This window comes from Neopelma chrysocephalum, unplaced genomic scaffold, assembly GCF_003984885.1.
Source record: "Neopelma chrysocephalum unplaced genomic scaffold, ASM398488v2 Primary Assembly neopelma1_103b, whole genome shotgun sequence".
In the NCBI taxonomy this organism is placed as follows: Eukaryota; Metazoa; Chordata; class Aves; order Passeriformes; family Pipridae; genus Neopelma; species Neopelma chrysocephalum.
Genome location: NW_020897767.1, coordinates 643286 through 662384, shown reverse-complemented (window position 1 = coordinate 662384; position 19099 = coordinate 643286).

Sequence of the window (19099 nt, the reverse complement as noted above, 5' to 3'; positions counted from 1 at the left end):
CACTACCCAGGTCACAAACAGCTCAGTTGATCCAAAACAGATTCGAGGAAGGAGCTTTTTGTAATGAGGGTGGGGAGGCCCTGGCACAGGTTGCCCAGAGAAGCTGTGGCTGCCCCTGGATCCCTGGAAGTGTCCAAGGCCAGGTTGGACGGGACTTGGAGCAACCTGGGCTGGTGGAAGGTGTCCCTGCCCGTGGCAGGGGTGGGACTGGAGCTTTAAGGTCCCTCCCAACCCAGACCATTCCATGATTCTGTGCCTCCAAGGATCACTAAACAGCTGGAAATGAATCCCCTGGGTAAAACCAAGCAGCACTGAGCAATGAACACGTGACTCCAATCCTTACAATATTACTGATATCCTTGGATTTATGCAGCCTCTGGCCACGTGTGCGAGGAGCACAATTAAGCTTTCAAGTTCCTTTTAGCAAGACACAACTTTGATTAACCTTTCCTTTACTCAGAGTTTGCTTTGCTTAGAGTGCAACACGCTCCTGGAGAGGTTTCCTTTCCTTTTTTTTCAGGGGAGTGGATGGTATTTCCCCAGGCTCCAGCCCAAGCAACACCAAGCACCTCCATGGAATATTAAGCAACTGCTAGAACTTACTCTGCACTTCCTTCCAGCCTCACCCCCATCCCAGGCAGCCCTTGCTGTCAGTCCCCTCCATTGCTCCACGTTAACACCAGGGCTGTTCCTCTGCCTTCTCCCCATCCCTGGCAAATTACAGCTTCTCTTTTTAATAGGGGACCAGAGTTAATGATGCAGCGTTAATGAAAAGGAATCAAGCACACACGTGTCAGGTGGTCATCTCACCCTCTGACTCAGAAATGCTGAATTATTCAGACCTGCCTCTGCTCCAGCACTGGGTATTTCTGTGCAGTTTTCGCAGCAAAAAGAGAAAACACCAAAGGAAAATGAAGAAAAACATAAAAAGAGGAAAATTTCACTGGGTACCGAAACACCCCCTTATTGATTATAAGCAATAAATAGAAAATAAATGCAACAAAATGCTCCAGGTGAGATCTTGGTCTCCCTGCACACTTTTCACGCCACTAATTTGGATTCATTTTATCACAGGTTTAAATACTCGCAAGAAATAAGGGTCTACACCAAAACACCCCCTGCCTTACCCTCTCCTTCCTTTTTAAGGGAAGGGGAATAAAAGGAGACATTTGCAGAAGAGGAGGCACAGCCCCTGAGCCCACTGATCACATTGTCCCTGGATTTCTGCTGCTATGAGGGATGAAGGTGCATCTCATGCTGATCCTTTGAAGCTCATGGAGATGAAGGTTAAGAGGCATTTGAAGTTGTTAGTTTGTTTGTGGCCAGGGAAGGAGCTGCCTGGTGCCCTCAATTCCCCGGGCTGAGGGATGTCACCAGGACTAACCTATTGACATTCAGTCCAACAGCCAGAACAAAGATTACAGCCAGGGTCAGCCTGTGCCAGCCCAATTTCACTCCAAGTTTCATTGCCGACACCATTGTTCATCTGATTGTTCCCAAACACTTCCTCGGAGCAGAAATGCTGATATTTCCCCTTATTTTCAGCCATCGATTGCATGGCTGTCAGCTGAGCAAATACTGGCCTGGAAATTGCCAGCTACTCGAGAAAGTGGGGAAAAATCTATCAGAAATGAGCAAAAATTGCTGGTGGAATAAGCAAATAAGGGAGATGGGCTCTGAGGCTGAATAAATAACCCGTGCAGTGTGTGCACAACACAGAGGGAGCAGCCCCAGCCCCAGCTCCATGGGCTGCCCAGGACATGAGATGGGCTGGGGAGGAGAAATAGGCAGCTGAATATTCCAGGATACCCAGGAATTGTTTTATCTGCATTTTCAGATTCTGCTGAGCAAAAATTAAAAACAATTATTGTCAGTTTAATATATATGAATGATTAAAGAACGGGAGTAACACTGTTTTGAAAGACCCTCTGAGTCCTGGCTGTCACAGAGTGTTGTCCTGACCACCTTTGAGACACTGCAGGTATCAGTGGTTTAGCTCCTAATCAGCTCCTGCCTCGCTCATACAGCTCATAAACACAAACAGTTTTGCAGCCTTCGGGAAACAAGAAGACACTGAGCAACAGCAACCACAAAAAACCAACAAAACAGGACTGAGGTGATGAGTAAACCACAAATGCCTTAAACAAGCACTCAAATAACACTATTCCCGCACCCACAGTCAAATAATTTCACAATTAAGCCTCAAATATGAACCAAATCCAGGCCTCTGAAGCCTGTTAACAAGACCTCTGCCTTCTGTGTTTTATTTCAGTAGTGGCAGTGGCAGGGCTGAGCTCTCCTGTGCTGGACACTGTGCAAACTGTACAAAAAGAGTATCCACCCCCCAAAACCCATCAGCCCCAGCCCAGGGATGGAGCTCAGGAAGGGAGGGGCAGGAGCAGCCAGGGAAGGGTGCTGAGCAGTGCAGCAGTGCTGGTCCCAGCACAGGGGCTGCCTCCCCTCTGCCCAGTGTTCTGTAGGACCCTGAGGGAGGGATTTGAAGGCAGAGAGTGGAGTCACTCCATGGATTTTGCAGGAGTGTGAGGGCACCACGGGGAGGAGCAGGATGGTGCCCAGGGGCTGCTGGTGGGGGAGCTGTGCAGCCCAGCACTGCCCATGGGATGGGACACGGACCCTCCTCTCCATGGGAACCACCAGGGACACACCTGAACAGGCCACCAAGGTCCCCAAAACCCAGGGCCAGGATCCTCTCAGTGACTGTCAGTGCTGTCAAACTCTCCTGCTTTGGACCCCACACTCTTGGCCAACCTCAGTGACCCAACCCAGTCCCAAGGTCCACTGGGGCCGGTTTGCCCATGGATTTATCCAAGGGATGGGTGGGAACCAACACAGGGGCCTGGGTGGTGACACAGCGACTCGCAAGCCCCACGTCACCTCCCAGGCTGGCTCACCTGAGCTCCAGCTGATTGTTTCACCCCATCACTTAATGTTGTTTTCTCTTTTGGTGCTGGCACTCGGAATTTAAAGAGAGGCAGAGTGACAGGGACTACCAACAGCAGGGCAAATATTTGTCGTGCAAGATAAACACACAATTATCTAAAATGTAATCTTAATATGACTTATTAAAACAGATTACATTTTAATGTGCGCTGCAATTTGCACATTACACAGCACACTCTGGATATGCAGCTTCCCCTGTGCCACTCCCCTGACAACCTGCACCACTGGAGATATAGAGAGAGGAAAAACCCGCCGCTATCTCCCTCTAAATGGCTCTATTTGGTGGTGATAGTCAGATACAGTTTTCACCTTTATCCCAGCTTGTTTCTGACCCACTGAGTTGGTGTTAATCACCCCTGTGGGCACCAATAATTTCCCCATATGTGGAATTTGATAAGTTAGAGCACCCACTTCATTTCAAGAAGATTCCAGCTGGCTATCCAGTTATCGCTATGGACAGCTTCAAGCACTTCCATGCTGGTCCTTGTATTCTGAGCTTTATCAAGTGCTTTGCACTTTTTGTCTTTTATCTCTTAATTGAGACCTGACTGCAAGAAATGCCTATCTCTTAAAGTGTGGTGCATTAAGTATTAACTTGAACTGCTTTGGCTACTTGAGGCACAGAAAAACCTTAAGAAGCCGGGGAAAAAGGTGGAAAAAAATCTCCCCAAATCTCTGTTTAGAAAAACTGTGTAAATGCTACAGTGTAATAAAAAAAAATATATATCTTTTTCTTCCTCCTCTGCCTCTTCCCACAAGTAAAAAGGAAAATGGAAAAGGAAAGTGTGTATTACAAGCAGAAATAAACTCCATCTATGCGTTTGCTTAGCTGGAAATGCGTTAAAATGCAAAGGTCCTGGAAAAGGAAAGTGTTGTGAAATGAATGTGTATGAGTAAGAAATTATTTCACAATTAAAGGTGGTAAAGAATTCTCCTGTCACCCAGTGATGTGTTTAGTCCATTTTGTTGGCAGCAGCAGCTGAGTCTCCTGGTGCAGGGACCGGCGGGCGCGTGGTTGCCACAGACCCCCCTGGAGGAGAAATGTCTCTGGGTTTTGAACCACCCCTTCCCTGAAGGACTCTGAGTGAAGAGCGTGGAGCCTCGTGGTGCTATCACACAGTGTGGGAGATCTGGGTTCCCTCTTGCTGCTCTGCCATGCACTGACTCCCTCCCTGCAGGTGCTGTTTGCGTTCAGCAGGAGCCCCAAGAGCAGAGCTTTCCACCCCCTGGTCATGTCCACCCAGAATAAAAACCTGATTTGGGCTTGTGTTTTTCATTATTTTCCCAGGAAATAAGATCCCTGAAAGCTGGTCTCAGACTGTCTGAAGAACCTCCTAAAATTGCTGGCATACTTTAAAAACAGGTTATAGTCTACTAACATTAGTTTAGGGTGAAATCTGCTTCAGGTACACAGAGCTGCCAAGCTTTAGGACTTGCCCAGGTCGATGTGGAGACTATTCAGGAAGGTTTTAGAAACTCTTCAGTGCTTAACACTGCTTAGAAAGACTCCAAATATCAATATCAACCTCCCTGGCAGGAGGTTGGAGGCAGATGGAGGTTGTTCTTCTCCCCACTAACAAGAGACAGGACAAAGGGAAACAGCCTCAAGTTGTGCCAAGAGAGGTCCAAGGTTGGACTTAGTGGCCTTGGAGGTCTCTCCCAACCTTAATAGTTCTGTGATTCAACAAGCTGGACACCTAAACTCAGAATATGTTTGAAACAATTGACACAAATCTCCGTGTGCCCCAATTTTACCCTCTGTAAAGTGGGGTAAAAACATTTCAGTTTCCACTTAAAAGCTTTGGACCAACGCTACTCCCAAACTCTGCTGCCCTGGCAAAAGAACTGGCATCACCTTATTCTTCAGGAATGATGACTTCCATTTTTAAAACAGTACAGAACAGGGCATTAACTGCTTTTTCTAGCTCAAACCCAGGAGCACCAAGCAATGTTCTTTTGGTAATTAATTTGCATCGTGTATAAGCAGTAGAAAAGCAGGACTTGCCCTTCCCAGGAACCCATTGACTCAGAAGGAGCTCTGCCTGCACCACTACAGGTGTCACTTGTATGCCAGTGGTGTGACAATACACAATATTCTTTGGCATTGGTATGAGAAACAGTGTTGTTTCTCTGATTATTAAAAAAAAAAAAAGTAATAATAAATCAATATTTCAAAGGCTATTTGCCCATTCAAAGAGCACAGACAACTCAGGTCTTGCTGTAACCCAAATTTAACACCACTTCTGCAGCAGCAGGGATGTTCCTTAACTGATATGTGAGAATACCAGTTTGCTGCCCCAAAATAAGCCATAAGCCAGGCAGACAAAATCAGGGCTGTGTGTAGCAGATTGGGAAAAAGGAAATATTGATAAGCCAAAAGATATTTTTCCCTTCAAAGACAAAGGCAGCAGCAGCCAAGGTCCTGCTGTGTGAGCGAGTGTATTCTCACCTTCCTGGCTGGAGGATCCCCCTGAAATCAGAAAAGTAAAGCAAAGGCCCTGAAAATGAAGGTAAAATTACACAGAGCAGCTGCTCAGAAAAGGTTGGTGGTTGTGGTGCTTGAGAGGCAGAAGGGCTGTTCACAGAACACAAGATTCTGGTGGGAAATACAGACACTTCAGGAAGATATTTTGGCTGGGCAGGTGTGAAAGAAGAACCAAAGAGGCACAGGGTAGAAAAGGAATGTAAACGGAATTTTTTTACACTGGATGACTGAAATTAAATACCTTATGCAACAGAAATAAAAGACAACATAAGTGCTATCAGAAAAGATATAATTCACCTGCAAGAAGTCGAACTCAGGAGTTTTCCCTGGCATCAGATATTTAACAGCATTCCCAAATATCAGAAGGGGTCCCTGGCTGATGCTGAGCCCTCGTGTACAAGTGGTTTTTACCAATTCCATATTCCCACTTAAATCAGAGCTCTAAAACAACGAAAAAACTGTGAAAAACCTGCGATCTCTCTGCTTGTGAGCTCATGACATTCCAGCCTTGGGTTGGTTTTTGGGAGGCCCTGTAAGCCAGGTACTCCAGGTGGGTGCCATGGACTCACACAGATCCCTTCAGCCAATCCCTGCTGTGCAGCCCCCCAGGCTCAGCCCACACCCCAGGCTGGGAAATGTCCCTGCCTTTGGCACAGGGACACCCCCCAGGCCCTGCCTTCCCCCAAACCCCACTGTGGAGCTGTGGAGACGTTTGGCTGTGTTATTGTCAGATCCAAGAGTTAAATATTCCAGGAGGAATTTGTTCCTGCACGGTGATACATAATGCCTGAAAACCCCCTGCACCAATATTGCTCTCAAATTGGCAGCAAGTGAACAAGGGACATGAAGGATGCTTCAGCACAGTAACCTATCCTTCCTTCTCTCCTGGGAGCCACTTGGCCAGCTTTCATCCTCATAATTATAATAAATTTGACATTTCATAGATAATATTGATTTCTGTATTTTAGCATTTCACCATAGGTGACAGTCGAGCGTCAAGAATGAAATTTCTATTGATCTCCAGCGCATTAATCTCTCATGTGTATGTGATCATTTTTATAAGACCTTTTACTGCACATAAATCAATATTTCATATTTCCAGCTATGCCAGAGGAGATGTCATATTTGTAAACTGTGAGTTGACACCTGCAATTCCTTCCTGTTCAGCTTCAACTGTTCAGTAACAGTCGATTCAGGGTTGGGAAAGGATCAAGCTCCAGAAACAAGTGAGATGAAAAAGAGGGATGTAGAATAGAGTAATTAGCTTAATGAACAAAGCAGCGGAGTAAGTGAAATAAAGCTGTGTTTCTTCTGCTTACACTTGCCTCATGAATACAAACATCTTTAGGGAGGTTTGCTAAGCGACTGATAATGCATTTTAATATGTTTAGAGCACATTATAGCAGAAATGTATTAAGGAAACAGGAGCAGTTAGAAAATTAAGCAAACTCCTAAATTAACTGCCTTGATACACCCTTACATCCAGCTGAAATCACCCCTTTCACACGCAGCATTACCAACTCCTTTAACTTGGACATGGTACAAGAACTATTTAGTCACCATTTAAACAACTACGAGCGACTCTGTAATTTAGCAAACAATAATTAGAGTAATAAAATTCTCCTCTTTGAGCTGAAATATGAACTTGCCACAGACAGCAAATAGAACCAGGAGAAGAAAAAAGAGTAAATCGCAACGAGACCCAGATCTCCTCTTTTTGGAGGTTTAAACTAATCAGTTTAAAATCACATGAATAAAACATCTTTAAATAATATAGAATCCAAACCTAAGTAAATAAAACTCTCCAGCTGTTTGGGGATTTTTTTAAATCAGTGAAATGAGCAAATACAGTGTGATGTCCAGTGGTCACAAACCCCCTCATAGCATTCTGCACTTTTAATTATTCACTGCATTAACAGTGACCTCCTCTAGTTTGGGCAGTTTGTTTGGGATAGAAGTGGATAATCTGTGAATTAACGAGTGGGGTCACTTCAGATTACATCCATAATCCATATACAGACACACACCCTGAGAAAAGCACTGGGTGAGTTCAGGACTGGATATGTGCATAAAATCACAAGCGTGAGCTTTTACACCTGAAATAACCATTCCCTCAATCACCCTGAAATTATGGGATGTTGCCAGGGAATGCAATTGGGATCCAGCCCAAAGCCAAGCACCCGCGGGTGGAACTGTGTGACAACCACCATAGATATTTTGGGAGCCGTGCTGGGGCGAGGGGCCCGTTGGGCAGAGCTCCTCAGCCGCTCTGCCCTGCTGAAGGCTGAGCCCCAAGTCCTCCTTCCATCCCAATTTCCTCTAAGCACTATTGACACGCTATTATTTCAAATTACACGTCTCCTCGCCGCGATGAAACGCCGCTCTCGCCTGGCTCTAAAGGCCAACCCTTTCTGTTCCTCCCTGAGCCGTGGTGGTGCCCGTGCAGTCAGTCTGTCAGCACACGAGTGTTTGAGCAGATGACAGACACCCCATCAAAGCTGGCTGAGCTCCCCGGGAGTGACGGGGCCGCCCCGGCCGTGTCAGGTGCTGACGGAGGGGCAGCATTAAACGGCAGCGAGGGGAGGCAGCGGCTCACGGGGGGCTCTGCAAACACTTTGCTCTGCCCAGAGTCAGAGCAGCGAGTCTGGGCTGAGCCTCCTCTGCTGTCAGACCTGTTGGGTTTGGCAGGGCATTAATCTGGGGGGTTTGAAGGCCCGTGTGAGGCGGCGCAGGATGGGCTGGGGCAGGAGCCACGCTCCTTATTCCGAGGAGTTTGCAGTTGGCTGCAGCTTCCTAGGAGGGTTTTCCTTAGGAAAAACACTGGAATAGCAAACACAGTTCACCAGGAACTGTTCCACTGGTGGTGTGCACAACCAAGGGAACAGGTTGCCCGGACAAGTTGGGCAATCCCCATCCCTGGAAGTGTTGGACGGGACTTGGAGCGACCTGGGCTAGTGGAAAGTGTCCCTGCCCATGGCAGGGGGTGGGACTGGGGGGGCTTTAAGTCTCTTCCAACCCAAACCTTTCTGGGATTCCATGATTCTGTGGAGAGTCAGCCTCTCCATCCAGCAGCTGGTGCCTCCTGTTTATCCAGAGCAGGTAAAGCAGCTCCCACCCAAACACATCCACACACCTCAAACCAGCAGGGAATGTGCAGAGATGGACAATCCACTCCCAGCAGAAGTTCAGTGAAATAAAGTGAACTCTGGAGTAGGAGAACAAATGCTTGAATGCAGTTTCTTGGGTGTGCTCTTTAATCCTCCATAAATAACTCAGCCCCTGCTCAGCCTTGCTCTGCTGGGGCAGTGAGATTTACTTATTCTGTGGTACTGAACCAGTGCAATGTTCTAAAAAACCCCAATAATTTTGATCTGAAAAACATCTATTTCTGATCCAAACTCATGTCATCTTGGTGGCCCTCCCATGGGGTGACAACACAATTCCCAGAGAACCCCCTGAGACTCTCCCACGAGCTCCTCAGAGAAACTACTCTGGAATGAAATCATCCCAGTGGTGTCAACACAGGCTGTTATTAACACATTAGGTGAGAAAAAACATTTTACACTGTTGAATTAGTGAATTAGAGTGTAACTCCCATTGTGGTGGGACTTTGCCTCACCATTCATGGCCAGCAAACACTCCAGTACTCCCAGGGCTGGATCAACTGTTTCCCTCAGCACGAGGGGGAACAAGAGCACAGCAACAGTCTCAGCCCCTCGTCACCAGAGTGAACAGATTTTTGGACAAGATTTCAAAGCAAAATTTAGACAAATTAATGCAATGTTGTGTTATGATATTCCAAGGATCCCACACTAGTCATTGGCTCTGTCAAGGTCCACTCCAACCCAAACCATTCTGGGATTCTATAATCTAGTTCCCTTATTAAATTTTTCTCAATTTATTTTGGTCAATGTTAAATGAGAAAAAAAAAAAAGACAATTTTTCCGTTTGGAAAACTCTGAAAGAAAACTAAAGAAAATGTCCAATTTAAAAATTTTGTCTTCTCTCTCTAAAATGTCTCCTTTTTCAGTCAAATCAACTCTACAGATCCTGCTTTACCTTGGAAATTATTTCAGATATGTCACAATAGTATTTTCAGCCACCTATTTGATCAGGAAAAATTCAGTTGAACATCAAGCCTTGGTTGGATTTTGGTTGGACTTGATGATGTTAAAGGTCTTTTCCAACCCTAATGATTCTATGATTCTATGAAAATAAATAGCTGTACCTCAGACCTCATTTCCTCTCATGGTACTGTCAGAACTGTCTTATTTAAATACAGCAAAGGAACAACTATTTTAATTTCCACAACTGTGACCAACTCAAGACCAGAGAAATAAATGACCTTGTATTGTTGGATCTGATTCTGCCTCAATACAATAATAGCCACCACAACACCTCTACCTGGGGCAGAAGACAACATATGAAATAAAGTTAATATATAAAAAAAATCACCTGGCTCTTGCATTTTGTTCCTTGTTTGTATTTGTTTTCTTGGAAGCGTCCAAGGCCAGGTTGGAGCAACCTGGAATAGTGGAAGGTGTCCCTGCCCATGGCAGGGGTGGGATGGGATGGGATGGGATTTAATGCCAAGACAAGGAACCTGCTGAGAAGTGTTCCACAGGAGGGCTGAACACAAAGGTGCACAGTTTGGGTGATCAGAACAGGTCCCTGGAGTCACTGAGTGCCACTGGAACCTGCCCAGTGGAGAAAGGCTTCCCAGGAACAGACCTCTGGGTTTAAAAATCAGTCTTGATGTGACCTAATGGCTTTTGCCACTTTGAAAAGAACTTGAAAGAGTGACAGCAGTATTGAATTTTTAAAATCCTGCTCTGTCCACCTGCAGAGCTTTTCTTGCACTCTTTAATAAGGACTTTTACCATGTCATTATACATTTTAATTACACTGTTAAATGTCACAATCACACATGCTAATGACATCATTATACCTATTTACACCAATTATGTCATTTGGTGCAATTACAGTAATTCTGCCAATACACACAAATCAATAAAAAGGTTTTGTTTGCATTTTTAAATGAGCAATCACAAAAGAATAAATCCACTTTCTAAGAAAAGCAGGGCAAGGACTCAAATACCGAAACTAAAAAAGTGACAATTAAGGCCTGATTCTTTTTTCCACCACTAAGAACAACCCAAAACTTCCACATCCAGAGGGTGACACATTCCCACCTTCAGAATAAGAGATTTCCAAGGGACATCCCAGACAATACAGTGATGTCCATCTACAGAACATCCTCTTTTAAGAGGTTTTTCATTCTGAGAAAGTTTGGCTGTCACGAGGCCCTCTGGGTTTTGACAATAATTCCTGAGCCATGTCTTTGCTCAGGTGGGCAGATGAACTTCCCTGGTCTTTCCATGTAAATCATGGGAGCTAAAAATCATGGTTTGTTTTTTTCACCCCTTTGATCTTTCATCAATATCCACCTCATGTCACCAGTGGACACAGTTCTGTGGAACCTCACTGTGGTTACCAAACCTTTTCCAGAGAGAGAAATTCCTCCCTCCATGCCCTCAGTCCTTAAACTTCTTTTTTTATTCCCAGATATGTAGCCTAGATACATATCTTCTGGACACACTTAAAAATAGCCAAGTTCAATCAAACCAGGCTCAAAAAATTCCTGCCCCATGTCCTGTAGCCAAAGACTTGACGTGGCACAGCTCAGGTGACACCTTCACGCACCAAAAAACACACACAGATGACCAAAAGCTGAAGAGAAACACCATTTTCACCTGAATCTGCACAAGCAAACACTGGTGCTCACCTGGCTTACACAAAAATGAGCTTCCTAAATAATCTGCAATGTAGAGAACAGAGCAACCTGAGCCAGAGCTGAGCTGGGCCCTGAGAGCAGTGCAGCCACGAGACTCAGCTCAGGCCAAAGCAACAATGATAATGGCATTAAATACATTTCTGCTAAAAAAGTTTTATTAAACAGGTTTCATTAAAATAAATTTTCTTTAAAAGAATTCTTTCTGCAGCTGCTTATAGACCCCAAAATACGCTTTAACCCACGTGTAAATGAAGACCATGAATTGCAGGTCTTTCCCCCAAAAAGAGGGTTCTCTTTTTCTGCAGCACTGCTGGCAGCCCACAGAAATATTCATCAAGCTGGTTGTCCAAGGCTGCTCTTTTCTCTCTCTCTCCACTACTGAAAAAAAAAAAAATTAAGCGATTTCATTTTTTTCTCAGTATTTAACATGATCAGCTTCTGTGTCTGCATGGTTTGAAATATGTTCTCCATTGGACAGATAAGTCTTGGGCAAATGACTGACCTTTTGAAATAATATTTATAATTTTAGAAATGTAAAACTTAACATTCTTTAGTAATCCAATATTAAAATACATTTAAGTTGATCTATTAAATGCTACGATTCAAACTTCAAAAAAAATGTGCAATAGAAAAACATTAACAACATGTGTGGTTTGGAAAAATTCATTTATACAGCAGTTTGCAATGTCATGATGTATTTTAAATAAAAGAGCTACAGACAAAGGTATTGATTTTAGAGACTTAACTAAATAAACAGTATGTAAATTCTGTCTTTTTCTATAAAATTGGATCAGAACGCACATATTACACTGTCTTTTTCTGAGGGAATGACAGCTATTGAATTTGGCAGACATTGGAATTTGGTTAAAGAGTTAAAGACCTTTGATCTTTGGTTTACAATTAAATGAGGGCGCTGTGAAAGGACAGCGGGCGTGGGGGACACACACGGTATTTATGGGGCACGGCTGCACCTGGGAGGTGTCACTGCCTGGGGCTCCCCCAAAACAGCCCTGGCTCTGCCTGCACCTCACCTGGGGGGTGTCAGGTGTCACCTCGCAGGGTGACAGCAGGGACAGGCACCAGGACACATGGGGCACCTTCCTTGGCTTCTGGGAGTCCCCGGGGAAGGGTCCTTTTTTGGGGGCACCACGAGCAGCAGCGTGGTTTCTGCACGAGCCTTTCTTGGGGGTCATTTTGGGGAAGGGTCTCTGAATAGAAAAGCAAACTTTGGGCTGAATTAGCCCCCAGGTCAAGCTGCTCAATGAGTCCTTTTTCCCAAGCCCCGGCACCCAACGGGTCCCTCTCCCTCCCACCCAGCCCTGGGTGTGCCCCAGATTAAAGCCCAGCACTGCTGACCACCATCCTATTACAAAAAAAAAAAAGGGGGGAAGATTTATTGATAACCTTTCTAACAAAGGGAAGATCATTCCCCAAGTTCCTTATTAATTTATGCTCCTCTATAATTATCACTTAGAGCAACCACTGGAGCGCTAATAAATATATAATGAAAGCAAAAAACACAGCGCGCCGCGGTGCTTAATCTGAGATTACACATTTATAACAACAAAATACGCCAGTCAAGCCTGGTTCAGGTCTTTCCATCCCAGCCCACCCTCTCTGGGGGCCGTGTGGTTTTTTTTTTCCCCCTTCTTTGTTATGTCATTCTGCAGACAGATCCCAGGCTGTTCCCTGTCACCCACCGGAGCAAACGGCTCGACGGGAAGCACAGTTGGACAGCCCTTAATTAGTGCTGCTTGGGATAGGCAGGATGAGAGCTTATGGCAGCATCTCACCCGGATCCCAGCTCGGGGGGGGGTGCTGGGCACCCCTGGATGCTGCCAGACCCAGAGTGGGGTGGTTGGGATGAGCTCAGCACCCACCACAACCCCACCCTGGGGCAGCAGGAAGGGAGCGCTGGGACCAGATGGCAACTGGAAATGCAGGACACTGGGGCTCTCTCTGCCACCCACCATGAAAACAGAGCACTCTGGGGTAGGGGAAATGTAGGAAATAATGTTCTTTATGTTAAGTGGCCTTGAATTATTCTCTCACATTTTACAAAGTCTTCATTTCTTTTAAGTTCGAGCCACGCTCTGCCAAAACAGTGCTAGAGAGGGGAGCACAAACAGATAAACACCAAAATCACTTTTCAGGTCGTTAAAAACTCAGGATGGAAATCAAGATACTGTCATTGAGCTATTTGAATGTGAAATCCCTGTTTCTTATTCAAAACGAATGAGGAGGGATGTTAAAACTTTGCATTCTTATGGGTATTGAGGACATGCTGTTGCATAGGAAACATCCAAAGGTTTGAAAAAGCAGCAAAATTGTAACCCCTTTACATTGCCTTGCAACTGGAGATGTTTCCAAGGAAGCATGAGGAGGCACCCCAGAATTCACATTTAATTTTCACAATTTTAACAATACGAATTTCAGTTTAAATCAGGGGGAAATGTCAGCTTGTCATACCAGGCACTGCCATCCAAAACACTGCATCACTCACTTGTTCCTACCCAAATAAATTATGTTTTCATTTGATTATGATCAACACTAGACCCAAAGTGGGGCTGACGGCGCTTTCTAGTGGCAAATTTGTCATTGTTTATGAAAGATTCATAAACTGAGCGGGGCATCTGCAAATGTCTTCATAATCTGGGAGTGAACTCGAGCAGTTTGGATCATTTTCAGCTCAGAATCTCTTCTGAATTGTTTTGCTTCGAAGGTTCAGTGGTGTGTTCAGACATGAGCAGTCACCAGTGTTATTCCTGCTCCCAAACTGGAGGGATCCAAGGTTTAAAGGGAAGCAGTTAAGGATGCCTGGGGCAGTGCAGGATTCACACACCCTTTCTGGGGGGTGGGAAACCGGGTAAAACGTTGAGATCTGTGATCACCTTGGAACAATTAAAGCCATGATCACGAGGGAACAAACAAAACCAAGTGGGGGCCTGGTTTGTGTGTCATCCTTCTCTCTAATGCTCCACCAGCCCCGCTCCGAGTTCAGCCAGTAAACAGGATGATTGATGGTCTTCCATGCACAAGTAGGAAAAACTGGAGATTCAGCTCGTTCTCCTGCCCCATTTTTCTTTTGCTGCTGCACCATAAGAGCTGGATGCCATCAATTTAAGCAGGTACAGGATCATACCCTAAAAATAACTCGCCTGATCTCTCCATTTCTCGTTAGAGGAGCCGAGCCGGGGGCCCGCGTGTGTGTAACGTGCTTCTGACTGGTTTCTGTCACACCATCAGTTGCCAAAACACTCGTTGTTGCCCAGCCACCACCACTGTGGGGCAGGACACGTGTTCAGTGGGCACAAACCCTCTCCCACCCCACGGGATCCCCCCGTTCCCACACCGGGGGTGTTCCCGGTGGCCGCGCTCCGTCCCGGCGCAGCCCCGAGACATGGTGGCTTTCCAGGCTGGTGGCAGCCCGGGCTGCTTTATAAGGATGAATGAAGATGAAAAGGAAGACAAATAGAAGTGAATGAGGCACTGCTGGCCGTGATTCATGATAGCCTGCAGTAAGCCTGTTAGCCTCCGCCCGGCTCCCTTCCCGGGGAATAATGGATAGTTACAGTGTGGATAGTGACATTGTCAAACCATCAGGAATTGCTGATTACGGTGCTAAATATTGATCTCTGCTTCACATGTGTCAAAATTCTTTCTTCCCTTAATTAGAACTTCCCTAAGCAGCGTCCAAGAACAAACCGAATAGATCAGATCTCCGTGAAAGGGAGTGTGATACCAGAATATAATTGTGACCTCTTGTCTGCTTCCTCTCTCTGGAGTTTTGAGATGACTTCAGCTGTCTATCCTGCCCTTCCCAGCACATGTGATAATCATACTCATTTTTCCCAATCTGACCATAGGAAGATTTTTCCAAGGCTGTGCTTTTCATCATTTCAACCCGCCGGGGCTGCAGTCAGATGGCAGGGAAACTTAAAGTGCCAGAAGGTGCCTTTTTCTATTTGTTTGTTTCATGGTACACTGCACCAGGCAATGACCTGTGGCAGGAGTGTCACACAACACGGAGACAGGTTCACCCAATCAAAGGGAGCTTTAAAATTAACACAGATCCCTTCATTTCTTCATGCGGGATCGGGGAAGGGCAATTTAATGGGTGTCAGAGTCTTCTGATTATCACCCTGCAATCACCAGCGATAAAAAATTCACTTTTGTTATAATGATTGCTCCGCATTATTTGTATTAAAAGCACATTTCCTCATCAAGGGAGTCATGACAATTAGTACTAATTTTGTATTACTGTTCAATCATCTTTCCTACTCTTTACAGTATTTATAATATAAAATAATGAAAGCCGGTGATGTATGGTTTCAATTTACTCCACAAACTGAGCACTTAAGTCATTTATCTTAGTTTATCTGTAATATACTGGGGCTCGGGGTTTTTTGTATTGTTTTTCTTAAACATGACACGATGGTACATTTACCTTTAGTTTGATGTGCTTGATAAAAATCAATACTTCATTAAAAGATTCCCCAAAAATTGTTCAGACCAATTTCAGCAGAGGAGAGGGAATGGGGGAGAAGGAAGGGGCTCGGACCCAAAGCACTAACATTTATATAACCACGGAGAGGCTGCACTGTCAGCAGCAGCTCAGGGAGGGACAGGGATAAAGATGTGCCATTTGTGGAGATCCTGGGGGAGGCAAAAGGAGGAGAATGGCCCCATTCTCTCTCTGCTCACTGGGAATCCAAAGAAATAACCATGAACAGCAGAAAGGAGTCCCTGCCAGTGTGAAACTTCTGGGGAAGTGCTGCAACAAGTGCTCGCTTTCACCCCTTCACCCTCATCCTCAGCCCAGGCCACAACGGCCCCAAAATTGCCAATAAATTTAATTTTCAATTGCTCTGTTTTAACCTTCCTGATGAATCCACTCCCTACTACCACAGCACTACCCTGTGTTTAATTAAGGATGATCTTCCTCAGCAGAGTGACAACAATCACGGAATTGTGGAATCATGGAATTGTTAAGGTTGGAAAAGACCTTTAAGATCATCGAGTCCAGCTGTCAATCCAGCACCACCATCATGTTCACCACCAGGTCCTAAAGTGCCACACGTTTTTTGAACACTTCCAGGGCTGGTGATTCCACCACTTCCCTGAGCAATCCCTTCCAACGCTTTACAACCCTTTCCACGAAAAAATATTTCCTAGTATCCAATCAAAAGCTCCCCTGGCTCCAGCTGGGGCAATTCCCTTAGAAAACCACAGCAGAGCTGGAGGTCTGGGATGATGGAGCACCAGAGCAGCCACCTGGGGGGAGGTGAAGGTTTGGGAAACCCATGGGGAGCACTGAGCTTCCCTGGTACCCCCAAAGAGCATCTCCCCACTGCTGGGTCCTGTGGGCAGTGCTTGTATTTCTATAAATTGTGGAAATGCTTTGGGTTTTGTCATTGTTTGGTGACTTGATTTTACTCTGAGTTTACTGTGTTGCAAACAAAAACCAGCTCACACCCACTATGGCACCAACCCCTTGCACCTCCAAGCTCCCAACAGCCCTTCCCTGTGCCATGGATCCCCCAGCCCGGCCCCTGCTGAGGCTCTGCCACCCTCCTCCTGCGGTGCTGAGGGAGGCACTCGCACAGACAGCCGTTCTGACACGGCAGGTCATGCAGGAAATCATGTCAGGTGGCATCAGATCTCCTGTTTCCCAACTCCTCCTCCTCCTCACTCAGCCCGGCAGCCTGTGCTGATCAGCCAGACAAGCCCTGGAAGTGCATCAGGCAGGGCACACTCTGCAGCTCCAGCCCAGCCCAGAGCCAGCCCTGCCTGGGAATCCACCTTCTGAGCTGCTGCTGAAGAGGCAACTGTCCTCAGAAGAGGATTATGGAAGTATCCCTTACCAGCCAGCTGCTGATACCCAACCACACTGTTCCTTCATTCAAATTCATCCTTATGAATTCCTGCATGGTGCCTTTTGGCAACCAGGACTGGTGTGAGTTTGGATCTGCCCTGCACAAGTCCCACAGTTGTGGAATAATGACACAAAACCAGGCCAAGGCTCTGCCCTTCCTCTGGCAAGGTGGGACCCCCTCCCACACACAGGGTCTGCACGGAGGGCATTTTACACTTCTCTGGTCTCAAAATAGGAACACAGAAAAGCTTTATAAAAGTCATGCTTTAAACTCCTTTGGAGAGCCAGTTATGCTCCTAAACCAGCAGAAATCTGTTGGACTAGGTGACCAGGTTGGATGCTTTGGCTCACCTGGAGACCACTGACCTGGTCCCCAGAGCCAAGGTCCCCCACACCCCGGGAGGGAAAGCTCTGCTGATGAGGCAGAACCAGGCACAGGGGCTTAAGCTTTTAAAAATATTGCACCTGCAGATCACCAGGAAGCAGGAGAAAACCCATCACTCCTTTATCCACGGCGCATATTTAGAGTAATTCAGGGCAGGCAAATATGAGCTGATCAATAAAGCAGCCTCGTGTCTTCCACACTTACGTCCTTCCCATGAATCTTAACCAAGAGAAATAATAATAAGTGACAGAGAAGGTTTCTGGTACTTTAAATAAGCAAGTGAGCCTCCTAAAGCTACAAGCCACATTCTCTGGATATCAAAAATAATAACTGGTTGTGCAGCAGTGCAGCATGGAAACACAAGGGTATAAGATATACTGTACTTTAAGCTCTGTTTGATGAATCTGAGCACAGTTCCTGGGGGATAGATTACTTTAAACCATGCTCTTTTACTTTCTAATCCTGACTTGATTTGATTTGTACTTTAATACAGCTGCCTGGCAATTCAACAGCAAATAGAGACTATTTATGTAATCATATTGTAAGTAGTGGGACAAGAAGAAACTCTCTAGAACCTTTTTGGAAAATAGTTTGTTGTACTTTTTTATTTATTGAACAGCAGGGCTTCGGGCTTTTCAGTGCTCATTATAATTGGTTTTCTGCTTGAACTTTCAAAAACTGTCATGTCAATACTCAAACAGAATTTTTTTGCTTACTATATGGCTGTGGGCTCTATTTTCTCATGTGCTACTTGGCAAAGTTCTTGTAATATCTTAGAGGCAAGTTCTAGAGTTTTAGTTGCTATTTCAGAAACTGGAAGGCAGGGTTATTTTATCTTCCCCATTGTTCTTGTTCGCTCTCCCAGAATTCCCCACTGCCATTTGCTGGGATTTAGGGAGCTGAGGAGGAAGCTGCCAACCTGCTTCAAGCTCAATATCCACTCTGGAAGTCCTGGGGCACCAGCAGGGTGGGTCCTGCTCCTAAAAATGAACATGGGACTCACCACTGACTCACTTCAAAGAATAAATATTCCCAGTGCAAACAAAGAGGGACAAAATTCTGTGAATCACAGGAAAATCTATAGGGCATCAATTAAAGACCCGCTGGCTGATTTCAGGTGTCTCCTGATATTCCCAGTTTCCATGCTGGAAGCCGAGTCCTGCCCACACACTGCAGAGTTCCCTGCACCAGGATGGGGGTTGGACCCCAAAGGAGGGGTTGGCTCTGTCCAGACACCCAGGGCTGGAGCTGTTCCACCCCTCAGCACCCATCCTGACCCTCAGCACCCATCCCTACTTCTCAGCACCCATCCTGAATCTCAACACCCATCTCTGCCCCTCAGCACCCATCCTGACCCTCAGCACCCATCTCTGACCCTCAGCACCCATCTCTGACCCTCATACCCATTCCTACCCCTCAGCACCCATCCTGACCCTCAGCATGACCCTCAGCACCCATCTCTGACCCTCAGCATGACCCTCAGCACCCATCCCTGACCCTCAGCATCCATCCTGAATCTCAGCACCCATCTCTGCCCCTCAGCACCCATCCCTGACCCTCAGCACCCATCCCTGACCCTCAGCACCCATCCTGACCCTC